The following is a 16,140-nucleotide window of genomic DNA, read 5'->3' on the forward strand; positions in this document are numbered from 1 at the left end:
GCCTCACTCTTGCCCAGGCTGGAGTGCAGTGGTGCGATCTCAGCTCACTGCAACCTCCACCTCCCCTATTCAGATGATTTTCCTGCCTCAGCCTAAGTAGCTGGGATTACAGGCATGCACCACCACATCCAGTTAATTTTTGTGTTTTTTTAGTAGAGATGGGGTTTCACCATGTTGGTCAGGCTAGTCTCAAACTCCTGACCTCGTGATCCACCTGCCTCGGCCTCCCAAAGTGCTGGGATTACAGGCGTGAGTCACCATGCCTGGCCTACAGTTTTAAAGCAAAGAAAAAAATTGGGAAAAGATTTGCCACAAATTTAAGTTTCTATGAATACCTGAAGACAGACTCTAGTAGGAAATAAATTAGTGACAAATAGAATATTTAGAAGATAAAATAGGCCAGGTGCAGTGACTCATAACTTTAATCCCAACACATTAGGAGGCCAAGACAGGAGGACTGCTTGAGGCCAGGAGTTTGAGCCCAGTGTGGGGAAAATAAGGAGACTGTCTTTACAAAAAATAAAATTAGCCACTCGCACCTGTAGTCCTAGATACTTGGGAGGCTGAAGCGGGACAACCTGGGAAACAGCATGATCCTGTCTTTAAAAACAAATAAAATAAAATAAAAGTTTATCATTACTTATCAAGGAAATCTATTACAACCAGGGATACATCAAAATTTACCTAATTAGGAAAAAAAACACTTCATTGTTGGTGAGGATGACATTAAGAGCACTTGTGGTGTTGTATACTGGCCCTGAATCAATTCTGAAGGGTAATTTAACAATAAATATCAAACGTTAAGTATGTTCTATTTTTTGAACTAGAAATTACATTATATTTTATCCTAGGGTTCTAATCAGAAATGCAGGTGTTTATGTACAAACATATATTATTTAAAATCCAAAACAAATAATTGTCAGCTGGGCATAGTGGCTTACATCTGTAATCCCAGCACTTTGGGAGGTCAGAGCAAGCAGATCACTTGAGGCCAGGAGTTTGAGACCAGCCTGGCCAACATGGCGAAACCCCATCTATACTAAAAATGCAAAAGTTAGCCAGCCATGGTGACACACGCCTGTAATTCCAGCTACTCAGGAGACTGAGGCACAAGAATCGCTGGAACCAGGGAGGCAGAGGCTGCAGTAAGCCGAGATCGCACCACTGCACTCCAGCCCTGGGTGACAGAGTGAGACTCTGTCTCAAAAAAAGAAAGAAAAAGAATCGTCAACAGCAAACTAAAGCATGATGCATTTGCAATAATAGATTATTAGGAAGCATTAAAATGTTTCAAAGAATTTTTAATTGTATGAAAAAACATTCCAGATATAATGTCAAGTGTAAAACACTTGCTACATGTGGATACGTATCTGCATATGGAAGGGGGAAATGCGTACTGCTAAAGGAGCAATGCAGAGTGGTTGAGAGTATGCTCTTTTTTTTACTGTATTAAGGAAATTCTTTTTTTTTTTTTTTGAGACGGAATCTTGCTCTGTCACCCAGGCTGGAGTGCAGTGGCACAATCTCCGCTCACTGCAAGCTCCGCCTCCCGGGTTCACGCCATTCTCCTGCCTCAGCCTCCCGAGTAGCTGGGACTACAGGCACCTGCCACCAAGCCCCGCTAATTTTTTGTATTTTTAGTAGAGACGGGGTTTAACTGTGTTAGCTAGGATGGTCTCGATCTGACCTCGTGATCCGCCCGCCTCGGCCTCCTAAAGTGCTGGGATTACAGGCGTGAGCCACCACACCCGGCTGAGAGTATGCTCTTTTTTTGACAGATACACTTAGGTTCCTATGGCCATGTTGCCACTTAAAGCTGCTGATCGTAGGCAATTTACTTAACCTGAGTTATATGAAAATGAAGAAGGTTAAAGCAACACAGAAGGACAAATATTGTATGATACCACTTACATGAGGCACCTGGAATAGGCAACACAGAGACAGAAAATAGAGGTTACTAGGGTCTGAAGGGAGGTTAAAAGGGGGGTAGTTATTTAATGCATACAGTTTCTGTTTAAGTTGATAAAAAGTTCTGGAAATGGCTAGTGGTGATGGTTGCTCAATACTGTGAATGTACCTAATGGCACTAAGTTATACATGTAAAAATGGGTAAAATGGGCCGGGCATGGTGTCTCATGCCTGTAATCCTAGCAGTTTGGGAGTCTGAGGCAGGCAGACTGCCTGAGTTCAGGAGTTTGAGACCAGCCTGGCCAACGGGGTGAAACCCCGTCTCTACTAAAATACAAAAAAATAGCCGAGTGTGGCAGTGTGCGCCTGTGGTCCCAACTACTCGGGAGGCTGAGGCAGAAGAATTGCTTGAACCCAGGAGGCGGAGATTGCAGTGAGCCACAGTCATGCCACTACACTCCAGCCTGGGTGACAGAGCAAGACTCTGTCTCAAAAAAAAAAAAAAAAAAAAGGTAAATTTTATGTGATGTATATTTTATCACACACACACAAAAAAAACATGTGCCTCAAGTGACAGGACTGCATAGAAAAAAATGTGCAAACATAACTAAAAATTTTTTGTAAAGTGTAATTAGGCCACCAAGCCCTCCCCACAGCCCACCAAGTCATGCTGAACCATCACACCTGCACGCCCCTTCCCTGCGGTCTATGTCCAGAATAATATTAAGATAGGTTTCCCATCTCAGGCAAGGGATTGGAGGGGTCCTTCCCCAGGAGAAAATACACACAGCTTGAGATATTCGCCCTAAAGAAAATGTTCAGTAATAAAGACCTCCAAGTTAATATGCTCAAAGCAGCACTAGTGAAATATGCTTTAATCAGGTTTTCAGTGCTTCACATTCAAATATGAACAGACACATAAGCATCAACAAACATTTGAGGAAAGCCTGTAATACAACAGAAACCCAAACAAGCATACCACAAAAGAGAGCTTTAAGAACAATTCTGGCTTTGAAAATCTATCCCCTACGGTTTCAGAAAAAGAGACTGTGAACCTGTGATGAACTTAGCAGTTTTTTTTTTTTTTTTTTTTTTTTTGAGATGAAGTCTCGCTCTGTTACCAGGCTGGAGTGCAGTGGTGCAATCTCGGCTCACTGCAACCTCTGCCTCCTGGGTTCAAGCGATTCTCCTGCCTCAGCCTCCTGAGTAGCTGCGACTACAAGCGTGCACCACCACCACCACACTCGGCTAATTTTTGTATTTTTAGTAGAGATGGGGTTTCACCATGTTGGCCAGGATGGTCTTGACCTCCTTACCTCATGATCTGTTCACCTTGGCCGCCCAAAGTGCTGGAATTACAGGTGTGAGCCACCGTGCCAGGCCTGTTTTTTGTTGTTGTTGTTGTTTTGTTTGTTTGTTTGTTTGTTTTAGTTTCACTCTTGTTGCCCAGGCTGCAGTGCAATGGCATGATCTCAGCTCACTGCAGCCTCCACCTCCTGGATTCAAGTGATTCTCCTGCCTCAGCCTCTCGTGTAGCTGGGATTACAGGTGTGTGCCATCATGCCCAGCTAATTTTGTATTTTTTTAGTAGAGATGGGGTTTCACTGTGTTGGTCAGGCTGGTTTCAAACTCCTGACCTCAATTGATCCATCTGCCCTGGCCTCCCAAAGTGCTGGGATTACAGGCGTGAGCCACTGTGCCTGGCCAACTTGGTAGTTTCTAATAAGTACTTGTCTAGCAGAGAATGCCCTTCTTGCCCTTCTTGCTGGATATGACTAACGGTTTTTTTTTCCTTCTGCAGTCATTTACTCATTTGCTTTTTTGACTAGATGCCTTATTCTGAAATTGTCAATTACAGTTTTCAGAGTATCATGAAATTCAATTATGCCCACATAGGACATTTATAAATTTTGCATGTTAATTTATTCCTTTGTTTTATAAGCTATAAGTGTGTGTATATATGTGCTCTACAGCCAGGTGTGGTGGCATGCACCTGTAGTCCCAGCTCCTGGAGAGACTAAGGCAGGAGGTTCCCTTGAGCCCAGGAATTTAAGTCCAGCTGGGCAACAGCTGGACTTATTGTCTCTAAAAAACAAATAAAATTGAATTTAAATAATATTTTTGGCCAGTTATGGTGGCTCATGCCTGTAATCCCAGCACTTTGGGAGGCCAAGGCAAGAGGATCTCTTGAAGCCAGGAGTTCAAGATAGCCTAGGCAACAAAGTGAGACCCTGACTTTATAAAATAAAATTTTTTTAAATTAAAAAAATAAAACTATGTTTTAAATGCTTAAATATTAAAACCTTGATTACCATACCTAGAAAAGTACTTGAAAGCTTTACATAGAATATGCCATAAATCAGTAACTTAGGTTCAATCATTGATGGAGGGCTGGAAATCTAATTTTTAAAGTGGGGAGGAAACTATTGGATCATATAACTAAGCCATCCAGCTTCAGAAATGGATAAAAGAGATAAAAATGTAATTAGAAATATCTTTTTCTTTGTCTTACCACTGCTTTCCTCTGTACTTCCTTTATTTCTCAACAAGCTTTCTTCATATGATGGTAGAGATAACCACCAGTATCTCTAAAACTAAGAATCACAACAAAGAAAACCCCTTTCCCAATGGTCCCAGCAAAAGTTCCTGATTGGTAGGTCTCTGTCACAGTCCCCATTCCTGGAAATAAGGAGTAGAGTCAGTCCCACCCAAACTATATAGAGTGAAAGTGTTCCTGTGCAATGCAGTATCTTCAGTTTGGAATCAATGTGGAAATTACCCTGTCAAAAGAATCTTAAGCTTAAAACCCTCCTTTCAACATTTCCAAGGGCAGAACACTGAGACAGCTGAGCAGAACACACAAAGAAAATAAAGATTCAGGTCGGGCGCAGTGGCTCACGCCTGTAATCTCAACACTTTGGGAGGCTGAGGCAGGTGGATCACCAGAGGTCAGGAGTTCGAGACCAGCCTGACCAACATAGTGAAACCCTGTCTCTACTAAAATAACAAAATTAGCCAGGTGTGGTGGCGCATGCCTGTAATCCCAGCTACTTGGAAGGCTGAGGCAGGAGAATTGCTTGAACCCAGGAGGCAGAGGCTGCAGTAAGCTGAGATCACGCCACTGCACTCCAGCCTGGGCAACAGAGTGAGACTCTGTCTCAAAAAAAGAAAAAGAAAAAAGAAAAAGAAAGAAAGTGAAAACCTCTTTGGAAAGCAATTTGATAAGCACTATTACTTTAACAACATGAACAGTTGCAGTCAGACTGAGCCCTCAGTCCAGAGAATGGGCTTAAGCCATTGTCAATTTTTTTAAAACACCGCATTTATAAGATCCAAATTTTAAGAATCCTTATGTACTGCTATAGATAAAGACAACCAGTTAACAATTTTAGTTAAGATATGACACCTAGAAGAAATAAGCAGACCAGAAACATAAAAGCTTTTATAGAAGGCAGATTCCTTTCTGGGCATGTTGCACTTTTCATCAGCACATCTTTGCAAGATGCATGGTTTCATGTGAAACACATAATCTTTTTTTCAAAGAGATGGTATAGTTTGGTTACAGCCTCATAAGTATATTTAAGCTAAGTTAAATACTAAAAATGGCTTTTAACAAATTACCTGAAAGACAAATTATATCACATATTTAGCACTATGTTTAAGGCACTGTTCTAAACACATTATAAATATGAAATAATGAAATCCCTTTTAGGTATTGTTTTCATCATTATACAGATGACAGAACTAAGGCACAGAGAGGCAAAGTAATTCACCCAAAGCCACAAAGTCAGTAAGTAGCACAATGAGGTTTTAAATGCAGGGTACAATGTATGTTATTTTGGAGATGGATACACAAAAAAGTCCTATGCATGACTTACCAAAAATAAATAAATAAATAAAATTTAAAAATAAAGGAAAAGGCTGGGCAGGTGGCTCACGCCTATAATCCCAGCACTTTGGGAGGTCGAGGCGGGCCAATCACCTGAGGTCGGGAGTTCGTGACTAGCCTGACCAACATGGAGAAACCCCGTCTCTACTAAAAGTAGAAACTTAGCCAGGCACATGCTTGTAATCCCAGCTACTTGAGAGGCTGAGGTAGGAGAATCACTTGAACCAGGGAGCTGGAGTGAGCCAAGATCGGGCCATTGCACTCCAGCCTGGGCAAAAAGAGTGAAACTCTGTCTCAAAAAAAACAAAAAAGAAAAAGAAAAGCCCTGACTTCAACACCACTAAATATATACATGTAACACTTGTACCCCATAAATGTATACAAAGACAATTTTTTAAAAATAAGAGAAATAAAGCCAAACAAACTTGCTCTAGAGTCAATATGCTATCTCCATGCTATGATGCTTCTCTCAAAAAGTACTCAAATGATATGACTGGCTGGGTGCAGTGGCTCACACCTGTAATCCCAGCACTCTGAGAGGCCGAGGGGGATGGATCACCTCAGGTCAGGAGTTCAAGATCAGCCTGCCCAACATGGCGAAACCCTGTCTCTACTAAAAATACAAAAATTAGCCAGGCCTGGTGGCACTCACCTGTAGTCCCAGCCACCCAGGAGGCTGAGGCAGGAAAATCACTTGAATCCAGGAGGCAAAGGTTGCAGTGAGCAGAGATCGTGCCACTGCACTCCAACCTGGGTGACAGAGCGAGACTCCGTCTAAAAAAAAAAAAATTATAGTACTGCCTTATCAACTAGGAGACGGTGGTTTTAAATTTCATTTTACATGCATAAGAATAACAATTTGTTTTATTCCATCTTAAAGAATTTTCGCAGGTGGAAGTATTCTTGGAATAACCAACAAATTTTAAAGTTAAAAGAGTAAATATATTATGCCCTAGTGCTTTCTTTAAAAAAGTTAAAAATAATTTCCACTTGGAAGTTTAATGAGATCTCAGACTTAACTGTCCAAAACTGAACCCCTGGTCTTCCAAACCAGCTATACTCCCACCTTTTCCCATTTCTGTTTGGTTTCGCTTTGAGACAGAGTCTCACTCTGTTGCTCAGGCTGGAATGCAGTGGCTCACTGCAGTCTTGACCTCCCAGGTTCAAGTCATCCACCCATTTCAGCCTCCCAAGAAGCTGGGACTACACGTGTGTGCCACCACTCCCAGCTAATTTTTTTTTTTTTTTTTCCTGTAGAGGTGAGGCCTCCCTACGTTGCCTGGTCTTGAACTCCTGGGCTCAAGCAATCCTCCCACCTCAGCCTCCCAAAGTGCTGGGATTACAAGTGTGAACCACCACACCTGGCTTCCATTTCTGTTAATGTTAACTCCACTAGCTCAGGCCAAAGAATTTGGAGTTATCCTCGTTTCCTCTTTTTTTTTTTGAGACAGAGTCTCGCTGTGTCGTCCAGGCTGGAGCGCAGTAGCGTAATCTCAGCTCACTGCAACCTCCACCTCCCGGGTTCAAGCGATTCTCCTGCCTCAGCCTCCCAAGTAGCTGGGACTACCTGTGCCTGCCACCACGCCCAGCTAATTTGTTTTGTATTTCTTTTAGTAGAGATGGGGTTTCACTACGTTGGCCATGCTGGTCTTGAACTCCTGACCTCGTGATCCACCTGCCTTGGCCTCCCAAAGTGCTGGGATTACAGGCATAAGCCACTGCACCAGGCCATCTCCTCTCGTTTTCTTACACCCCCATATCTAAGTCACAAGCTGTTGGCTCTGTCTTTAAATTATGTTCAGATATATGGAGTTAATCTACTGCAATCACCTTGGCCCACAACACCATCTCACTAGAATTACTGCAATTGCCTTTTTTTTTTTTTTTTTTTTTTTTTTTAAGACAGAATCTCACTCTATCACCAGGCTGGAGTGCAGTGGTACAATCTCGGCTCACTACAACCTCCAACTCCCTGGTTCAAGGGATTCTCCTGCCTCAGCCTCCCAAGTAGCAAGGATTATAGGCATGCGCCACCACGCCTAGCTAATTTTTGTATTTTTAGTAGAGATGGGGTTTTGCCACGTTGGCCAGGCTGGTCTTGAACTCCTGACCTCAGGTAATCCACCTACCTCGGCCTCCCAAAGTGCTGGGATTATAGACATGAGCCACTGTACCCCAACTGCAGTTGCCTCCTAAGTACTCTGCATAGAGCTGCCAGAGTGATCCTTTTAAAAGTAAGACAGGCTAGGCACGATGGCTCATGCCTGTAATCCCAGCACTTTGGGAGGCTGAGGTGGGTGGATTACCTGAGGTCAGGAGTTCAAGGCTAGCCTGGCCAATGTGAGGAAACCCCATCTCTACTAAAAAAATTCAAAACTTAACCGGGTGTGGTGGTGGGTGCCTGTAATTCCAGCTACTGGGGAGGCTGAGGCAGAAGAATCGCTTGAACCTGGGAGGCAGAGGTTGCAGTGAGCCGAGATCACGCCATTTCACTCCAGCCTGGACAACAAGAGCAAAACACTATCTCAAAAAAAGTAAGACAGATGTAACCCTCCACTCAAAGTCTCCCCTGGCTTTTCATCTTCCTCAGAGTTAAAGCTAAAGTTTTAACAATGACCTAGATACATAAGGTCCCAAAAGAAGGGCTCTGTCTCTCTCATCTCATCACCTACAATTCACCTCCTAGGTTAGTTTACTATAGCCACTCTGGCCTCCTTACTGTCTCTCACACTCAACAGGCAGGCACCCACCTGAGAACTTTTGCAATAGATACTCTGTCAGTTTGAGCATTCTTCCTCCTGGTTTGTTTTCCTCCCTCCCTCCGTCCTTCCCTCCTCCCTCCCTCCTTCCCTCCTCCCTTCCTCCTTCTTTCCTCCTTCTTTCCTCCTTCCTTCCTTCCTCCTTCTTTCCTCCTTCCTTCCTTCCTCCTTCCCCCTTCCTTCCCCACCATGCCCCACTATCCTGTACCCATATAAACCCCAAACCCCAGAATCAGATGAGGAGATGACAAGACAACCGGATGAACAGCAGAAAGACATGGCAGAGAAAGAGAAGAGGAGGAACATCTGAATGACAAGAGGAGTTCTGCTGGGGGTGGTCGGACAGGAGTTCAGCAGCTGGACAGCCAAACTCCAGGGGGAGATCATCTTCCCACTCCATCCCCACTTCCGGTTCCCCATCCATCCCACTGAGAGCCACCTCCACTGCTCAATAAAACCCCTGCATTCAGGGGTGTTCGTGTGTGACCTGATTCTTCTGGGACGCTGGACAAGAGCCTGGGATATAGAGAGCTGTCACACTGGCCCTGTGTCCTTGCAGAAAGGCAGAGGGTCCACTGAGCTGGTTAACACTGAAGTTGTCCACGGACCACAAGGCCAAAGGGCACACTGTGACACACACCCACTTGGGCTCCTGCACCTGTCTGTGTGCTCCCTTTCCTATAAGGGGTTTAGCCATGGCAGTGACTGAACAGATGAGCCACACCCCTGTCGCGTGTCCTGTGAGGGGGGTCAGATAATTCTCCAGTTTCATCTGGGGGCTTGTCCAGGATACAATTGAAGAATGGTGAGCTAAAATGTGATACTAGGCAGGCCGCAGTGGCTCACACCTTTAATCCTAGCACTTTGGGAGCCGAGGCGGGTGGATCACGAGGTCAGGAGATCGAGACCATCCTGGCTAACACGCTGAAACTCCATCTCTACCAAAAATACAAAAAAATTAGCCAGGCTTGATGGCAGGTGCCTGTAGTCCCAGCTACTCCAGAGGTGGAGGTAGGAAAATGGCGTGAACCCAGGAGGCGGAGCTTGCAGTGAGCCGAGATCGCACCACTGCACTCCAGCCTGGGGCACAGAGCAAGACTCTGTCTCCAAAAAAAAAAAAGAAGTGAAACTGTCAGATCTGCCTCTTTTCCAAGACCCTGTCACCTCTGTCTTTCCTGCTCTGTTTCCCTCCACGGAGGTCTAGTTGCCTAGTTGACACATGGGACTGGAGTAAAGCTCTAGGGCAACCGAAGGCATTTTTGCTGGAAGATCCCAAGACTGAACTCCAGTGGCCAGGACTTCCAGACCTCACTTGGTATATTTTCTTCTCTCAGTTTGAAATGGCTCTTATCTCTTCCTTTATAATGTTAAGGTTTTGCTACAGACTGCAGCAATGATGTTAAATAGAATGAGTGTTTGGCTCAGTCATCAAAGGTGCAATTCAGAACAATGTGGTTTCCATTTATTCTTAGAGTTGCCATCCTCACCCTTACCCCGACAGCCACAGGCGCATGCGGCACACACCTCCTCTCCTTACCCACTCCCCTCCTGGCTCAGACGTGTGGCGTGTCCACAGCATGCAAAAGCCATACCCGACCGCCACAAGGAGCAGGAGAAAACCACGGCTACCACTGGGACCCTGCGCGGCCCTACGCGGCCGACTGGCTGTTGCTTCCCACCCACTGAACCAACACCAACTTTTCCTCCCCTGGCCAAGGAGTTCAGCCCTGTCGGAACCAGGTGAAGGATACACTGATGAAAGGAATCCATTTGCACTGAGCAAGGGGTTCTTCCCGTAGGACCTCCCCCTTGGGTCCCTTAAGCTGTTTTTTCTGTTTTTCCTTTTCTAAATAAGGGTGTTCCTGTCGCCAGCACTCTGCTTATGATAGGGAAAATAACAGAGGAGTGGCCCTGCTGGCTGATAACTACAGATTCGGCAGGGCTCATTTGAGACTTAATCTAAACAGATACAGACAGCCCCTGCAATACCTTTTTTTTTTTTTTGTCTCAAACTTGATTCCAAGTTTCAGGCTGAAGCCCTAGAAAGGAAAACCAGATCTGCTGGATCCAAAGCCAGGCAATAGGCACAATGTAAATGGACAGGACCAATTCCTGCCCACTAAACTCCCCACCTCATGGAAGGAGGTCATGCTCCATGGCATAAATGAGGCCCAGGGAGCCCAAAGGTTGCCAGCAGTAGGGAGGAGGGAGGCATAGGTGAGTGTGGATAAATCCTATTCTCTAGGCCTTTCCTGCCTCATGGGTGCATGCCACATTGGCACCCCTGGGTGGCACCTGCCAAGGTCACTGGGACTTGGGGATAAGACAGAAGAAAACAGGGGGACACTCATTTTTCCTCTCACACCCCAAGTTGTCACTGAAAGAAGGAAGGGAAATGAGGGACACCTCTATTCTCTGTCTTTCAGAATGGGCAACCAGCTCCCTTCACCACCCCCAGCTTATACTCCTCAGGAGCGTATCCTGAACCACTGAGGCTGCTTTGACACTCAGAATCTGGAGGGAAAATGCCTTATAGCCCACTGCACAAAGATTTGGCCAAATTGGGAAGGACTGGCTTGGCCTCAGGAAGGAACTACTCATTTCAATACCATCCGGCAGTTGGACTTTTTCTGTAGATGTGAGGACAGATGGTCTGAGGCCCCATAGAAACAGGCTTTTTATACTTTGCAGGACAATCCAGACCTTTGCTGACAGTGTAGGATTGATCCAGCCCTCCTGTTTTGCCATCTCAGGAAAAGCTGCAAGGGGCAAGCCCAGGGAACTAAAGAATCCCAGAGGCACCCCCAGCAGAGAAGCCAGCTCTCTCTGGCCCTGCTCCTCCAGGTCCATCCCAACCTCCCTATCCAGCTTCAGCCTCTCACTTGCCCCCTCCTACAAAATCCTCACACTAGACAAGCCTCGGTCTCACTCTTGCCCCTCCAACAGACACCTGGTGAATCTGGCCCCAGTAAGATCCAGGTCCCCTTCTCTCTACAGGACTTAAGGCAAGTTAAGGGGGATCTTGGTAAGTTTTCAGATGACCCTAACAGATATATAGAGGCTTTCCAGAATTTACCCAAGTATTTGAACTGTCCTGGAGAGACATTATGTTACTCTTGAACCAGACACTGACAGACACTGAGAAGCAAGCTGCTCTGCAAGTGGCAGAGAGATTTGGGGATGAGCTTTTGTATCACATACGGTGTCAGGGAAGGGGAGAACTTTATCCAACTGTAAGAGAAGCAGTACCAATGGATGACCCTAAATGGGACCCCAGTGACAAGCTGACAAGTACAGATAGTACTTTAGAGAATCTCCTGAAAGTAGCCACTTCGGTTTTTTTATACTAGAGATAGGGAGGCCCAGGAGAGAGAGAGGAAATACAGGAAAGAGACAGAGGCTTTAATGGCCACCAGATAAGCCCACAAAGTCCAGAATTCCCAGGGTACACCTGTTAACTGCTACAAGTGTGGTAAGCCATGGCTTTTCAAGAAGGATTGCCCAGGCAGCATGAGGAAGCCATCTCGACCCTGACAGTATTTTCAAGAAGTTGTCAGAAGCATAGCTGTTTCCTATTAATACCGCCTGGATTTCTGGAAACTCAAAAAAGTTCTAAATTAATATTAGACTATTAGGAAAGACCACAGAATGGTTGTATGGATACTTGAGGTATAGTTTCTACTGAATATGTATCACTTTTGCACCATCATAAAGTCAAAACATTGTTAAGTTGAACCATCGTAAATTGGGGACCATGTGTAGTTAAATAAGCTGGAGCAGACTTATCAGCTTGGTTCACAACCCAATCTTTGTCTCATTCCCCAAGGAAAAAAATGGAAAAATACTATGCTAAATGCTGTTCATAGTGCCAAATAATTCAAATTACAAAGGCAGAAGTGTGGTCAGGATATATAGAAGTTGCACGATCACTGTTCTATATTCAGGTTGTAGTTATGGGGAAAAGTCTGTATACTAAGTTTCCACATGGAGAAAACATACAATTAGAAGCAGAGTGTTATTAACTTTATAGGCAGAATATGGGGTTTGAAATTCAAGCCAAGTGCAAAGAAATTGATCATATCCAGAGGGGAAACGGTTCTGGATCCAAACTAGAGGGATGAGGTCACACAGTAATATAAGCCTGGACTAATATACCTGTCCACTGCTCTCTTAGTAGTTTAATAGGTTGAACAGATTAATCCTAGCAAGTGTAAATTACTCCTTAGAACAGAACATGTTTCAGGAGATGTCATCTGATGTATTTGTTTATTTGAGACAGGGTCTGTCTCTGTCACCCTGGCTGAAGTGCTGTGGCATGATCACGGCTCACTGCAGCCTCGGACGCCTGGGCTCAGGTGATCTTCCCACCTCACCCTCCTGAGTAGCTGAGATTATAGATGCATGCTACTATGCCCAGCTTATTTTTTAATTTTTTGTAAAGACAGGGTCCCACTTCATTGCCCAGGCTGGTCTCAAACTCCTGGCCTCAAGCAATGCTCCTGCCTTGGTTTCCCAAAGTGTTGGGTTTACAGGCGTGAGCCACTGCACACAGCCATATGTGTATTTTATTTTATTTGTATTTATTTATGTATGTATTATTTACTTATTTTTTAGATGGAGTCTTGCTCTGTCACTCAGGCTGGAGTGCAGTGGCATGATCTCTGCTCACTGCAGCCTCCACCTCCTGGGTTCAAGCGATTCTCGTGCCCCAGTCTCCCGAGTGGCTAGGATTACACGCATGAGCCACCATGCCTGGCTAATTTTTGTATTTTTAGTGGAGATGGGGTCTTGCCATGTTGTCCAGGTTGGTCTTGAACTCCTGACCTCAGGTGATTCACCCGCCTCAGTCTCCCAAAGTGCTGGGATTACAAGCATGAGCCACCGCACCCAGCCTATTTATTTATTTTTTTTAAGACAGCATTTCACTCTTGTTGCCCAGGCTGGAGTACAATGGTGCGATCTCAGCTCACTGCAACCTCTGCCTTCTGGATTCAAGCAATTCTCATGCCTCAGCCTCCAGAGTAACTGGGGTTGTAGGCGCCTGCCACCACTCCCGGCTAATTTTTTGTATTTTTAGTTTCACCATGTTGGCCAGTCTGGTCTTGAATTCCTGACCTCAGATGATCTGCCCGCTTTGGCCTCCCAAAGTGCTGGGATTACAGGCATGAACCACTGTTCCTGGCCATATATTTTAAAAAGAAGTAATGAGGATCCTTTAAAAATGTTTTATCACTTATTCTCTTTATCTCTAATAATACTGAAAATAAGAATTCAGAGGTTTCTTCTAAATTAGGGCTTTGTATGTGTGAAAACTACTTACCAGATGACTACAAGATGACTCAGAAATACAAATACACACACAGAGCGCGCGCACGCACACACACACACAACCTACAGAGAGAGAGAGAGAGAGAGAGAGAGAGAGAGAGAGAGAGAGAGAATTTCCACGTGACTCAGGGCCTCTTGCAGACAGACCCTAGCAGAAAAGCAACCAGCAAAGAAATGTGGTTTGCAGAATCCTGGAACCAACATCACAAAACAAGTCTAAAGGTGAAAGACAATACCTTAATAACCAGCATGCTTTAATCCCTATACTTTTTGCTATGCACTGAATGTTTCTGTCCCCCACCCCAAAATTCATACGTTGAAGCCCCCACCCAATGTGATGGTATTTGAGGTGGGGCCTTTGGGAGGTGATTAGGGTTAGATGAGGTTATGAGGATAAAGCCCCCATGACCAGGTTTGTACCCTTAGAAGGAACCTGCGCTTGCTCTCTCTCTCTCCACTACATGCGGATATAGCAAGAAGGCAGTTGTCTATGAACCACTGGGAGGGCCCTTACCATGTTGGCACCCTCATCTCAGACTTCCAGCCACCAGAACTGTTAGAAAAAAATGTTTGTTGTTTAAGCCACCCAGTCTATGAGTTTGTTTTTGTTTTTTTTTTTGTTTTGTTTGTTTTTTCTGAGATGGAGTCTTGCTCTGTCCCCCAGGCTGGAGTGCAGTGGCACGATCTTAGCTCACTGCAACCTCCACCTCCCGGGTTTAAGCAACTCCCCTGCCTCAGCCTTCTGAGTAGCTGGGATTACAGGTGCGTGCAACCACACCTGGCTAATTTTTGTATTTTTAGTGGAGTCGAGGTTTCACCATGTTGGCCAGGCTGGTCTCAAACTCGACCTTGTGATCCACTCCTGACCTTGTGATCCGCCTGCCTCGGCATCCCAAAGTGATGGGATTACAGGTGTGAGCCACTGTGCCCGGCCCAGTCTATGGTATTTTATTACAGAATTCTGTCTGGCACTATGACAGCATTTTTTTTTTGGCGGGGGAGTGGGGGGGGGGGCTTGTTTTACTGCTCTCACTAGAGCCACCACAACACTAAACAGAAGTAGCAATAGGTAACTTTGTCTTACTGCTGAGATTAAAAGGAAAGGTTTCACCATTTCACCATTAACTATGTTGCTTACTGTTCATTTTTGGTTGGTTATGAAGATTCCTGGGCTGGGCATGGTGGCTCACACCTTTAATCTCAGTACTTTAGGAGGCCGAAGTGGGTTGATCACTTGAGCCCAGGAGTTCGATGAAGGTCAGCCTGGGGAACATAGCAAGACCCTGTCTCTACTAAAAAATAAAAAACTAATCAGGCATAGTGGCACATGCCTGTAGTTCCAGCTACTCAGGAGGCTGAGGCAGGAAGATTCCTCAAGCCCAGAAGTTCAAGGCTATAGTGAGCTATGATCACTCCACTGCACTCCAGCCTGGTGACACCAGTGACAGACCCTGTTGCCAAAAAAAAAAAAAGAAAAGAAAAAAGAAATTTCCCTTACATTCCTAGTTTTCTAAGAAATGTTAAGTTTTATCAACTAATGGATACTGAATAGCATCATATGCTATTTTTATGCCTCTGTTGAAAGGATCCTATACTCTTTTATTCTGATAATGTGTGAATTACACTGCATTCCTTGAATAAATCCCACTTGGTCATGATGTAATGTTATGGATTGAATGTGCACCTGCAAAATTTATTCTTATGTTCGAGGCCAGCCTGGGGAACATATAAGACCCTGTCTCTACTAGAAAATAAAAATAAAAATAAATTAGGCACGGTGGTACATACCTGTAGTTTGTTAATATTATCATTATTAGTATATGTACAAACCCTAATCTTCAAGGCAGCTGTATTTGGAAATGGGGCCTCTTAGGAAGTAGTAAAGGGTAAATGAAGTCGTAAGGATGGGTAGGGGTAATCCCATAATATTAGAGTCCTTATGAGACGAGACATCACAGGCCGGGCACAGTGGCTCACGCCTGTAATCCCAGCACTTTGGGAGGCCGAGGCAGGTGGATCACCTGAGGTCAGGAGTTGGAGACCAGCCTGGCCAATATGGAGAAACCCCATCTCTACTAAAAAAACACAAAAATTAGCCAGGCATGGTGGCAGGTGCCTGTAATCCCAGCTACTCAGGAGTCTGAGACAGGAGAATCGCTTGAACCCGGGAGGCGGAGGTTGCAGTGAGCTGAGATCTTGCTATCGCACTCCAGCCTGGGGGACAAGAGCGAGACTTCCTCTCAAAATAAATAAATA

The sequence above is a fragment of the Rhinopithecus bieti genome, unplaced genomic scaffold, assembly GCF_001698545.2.
Source record: "Rhinopithecus bieti isolate Rb0 unplaced genomic scaffold, ASM169854v2 scaffold_1070, whole genome shotgun sequence".
Classification (NCBI taxonomy): Eukaryota; Metazoa; Chordata; class Mammalia; order Primates; family Cercopithecidae; genus Rhinopithecus; species Rhinopithecus bieti.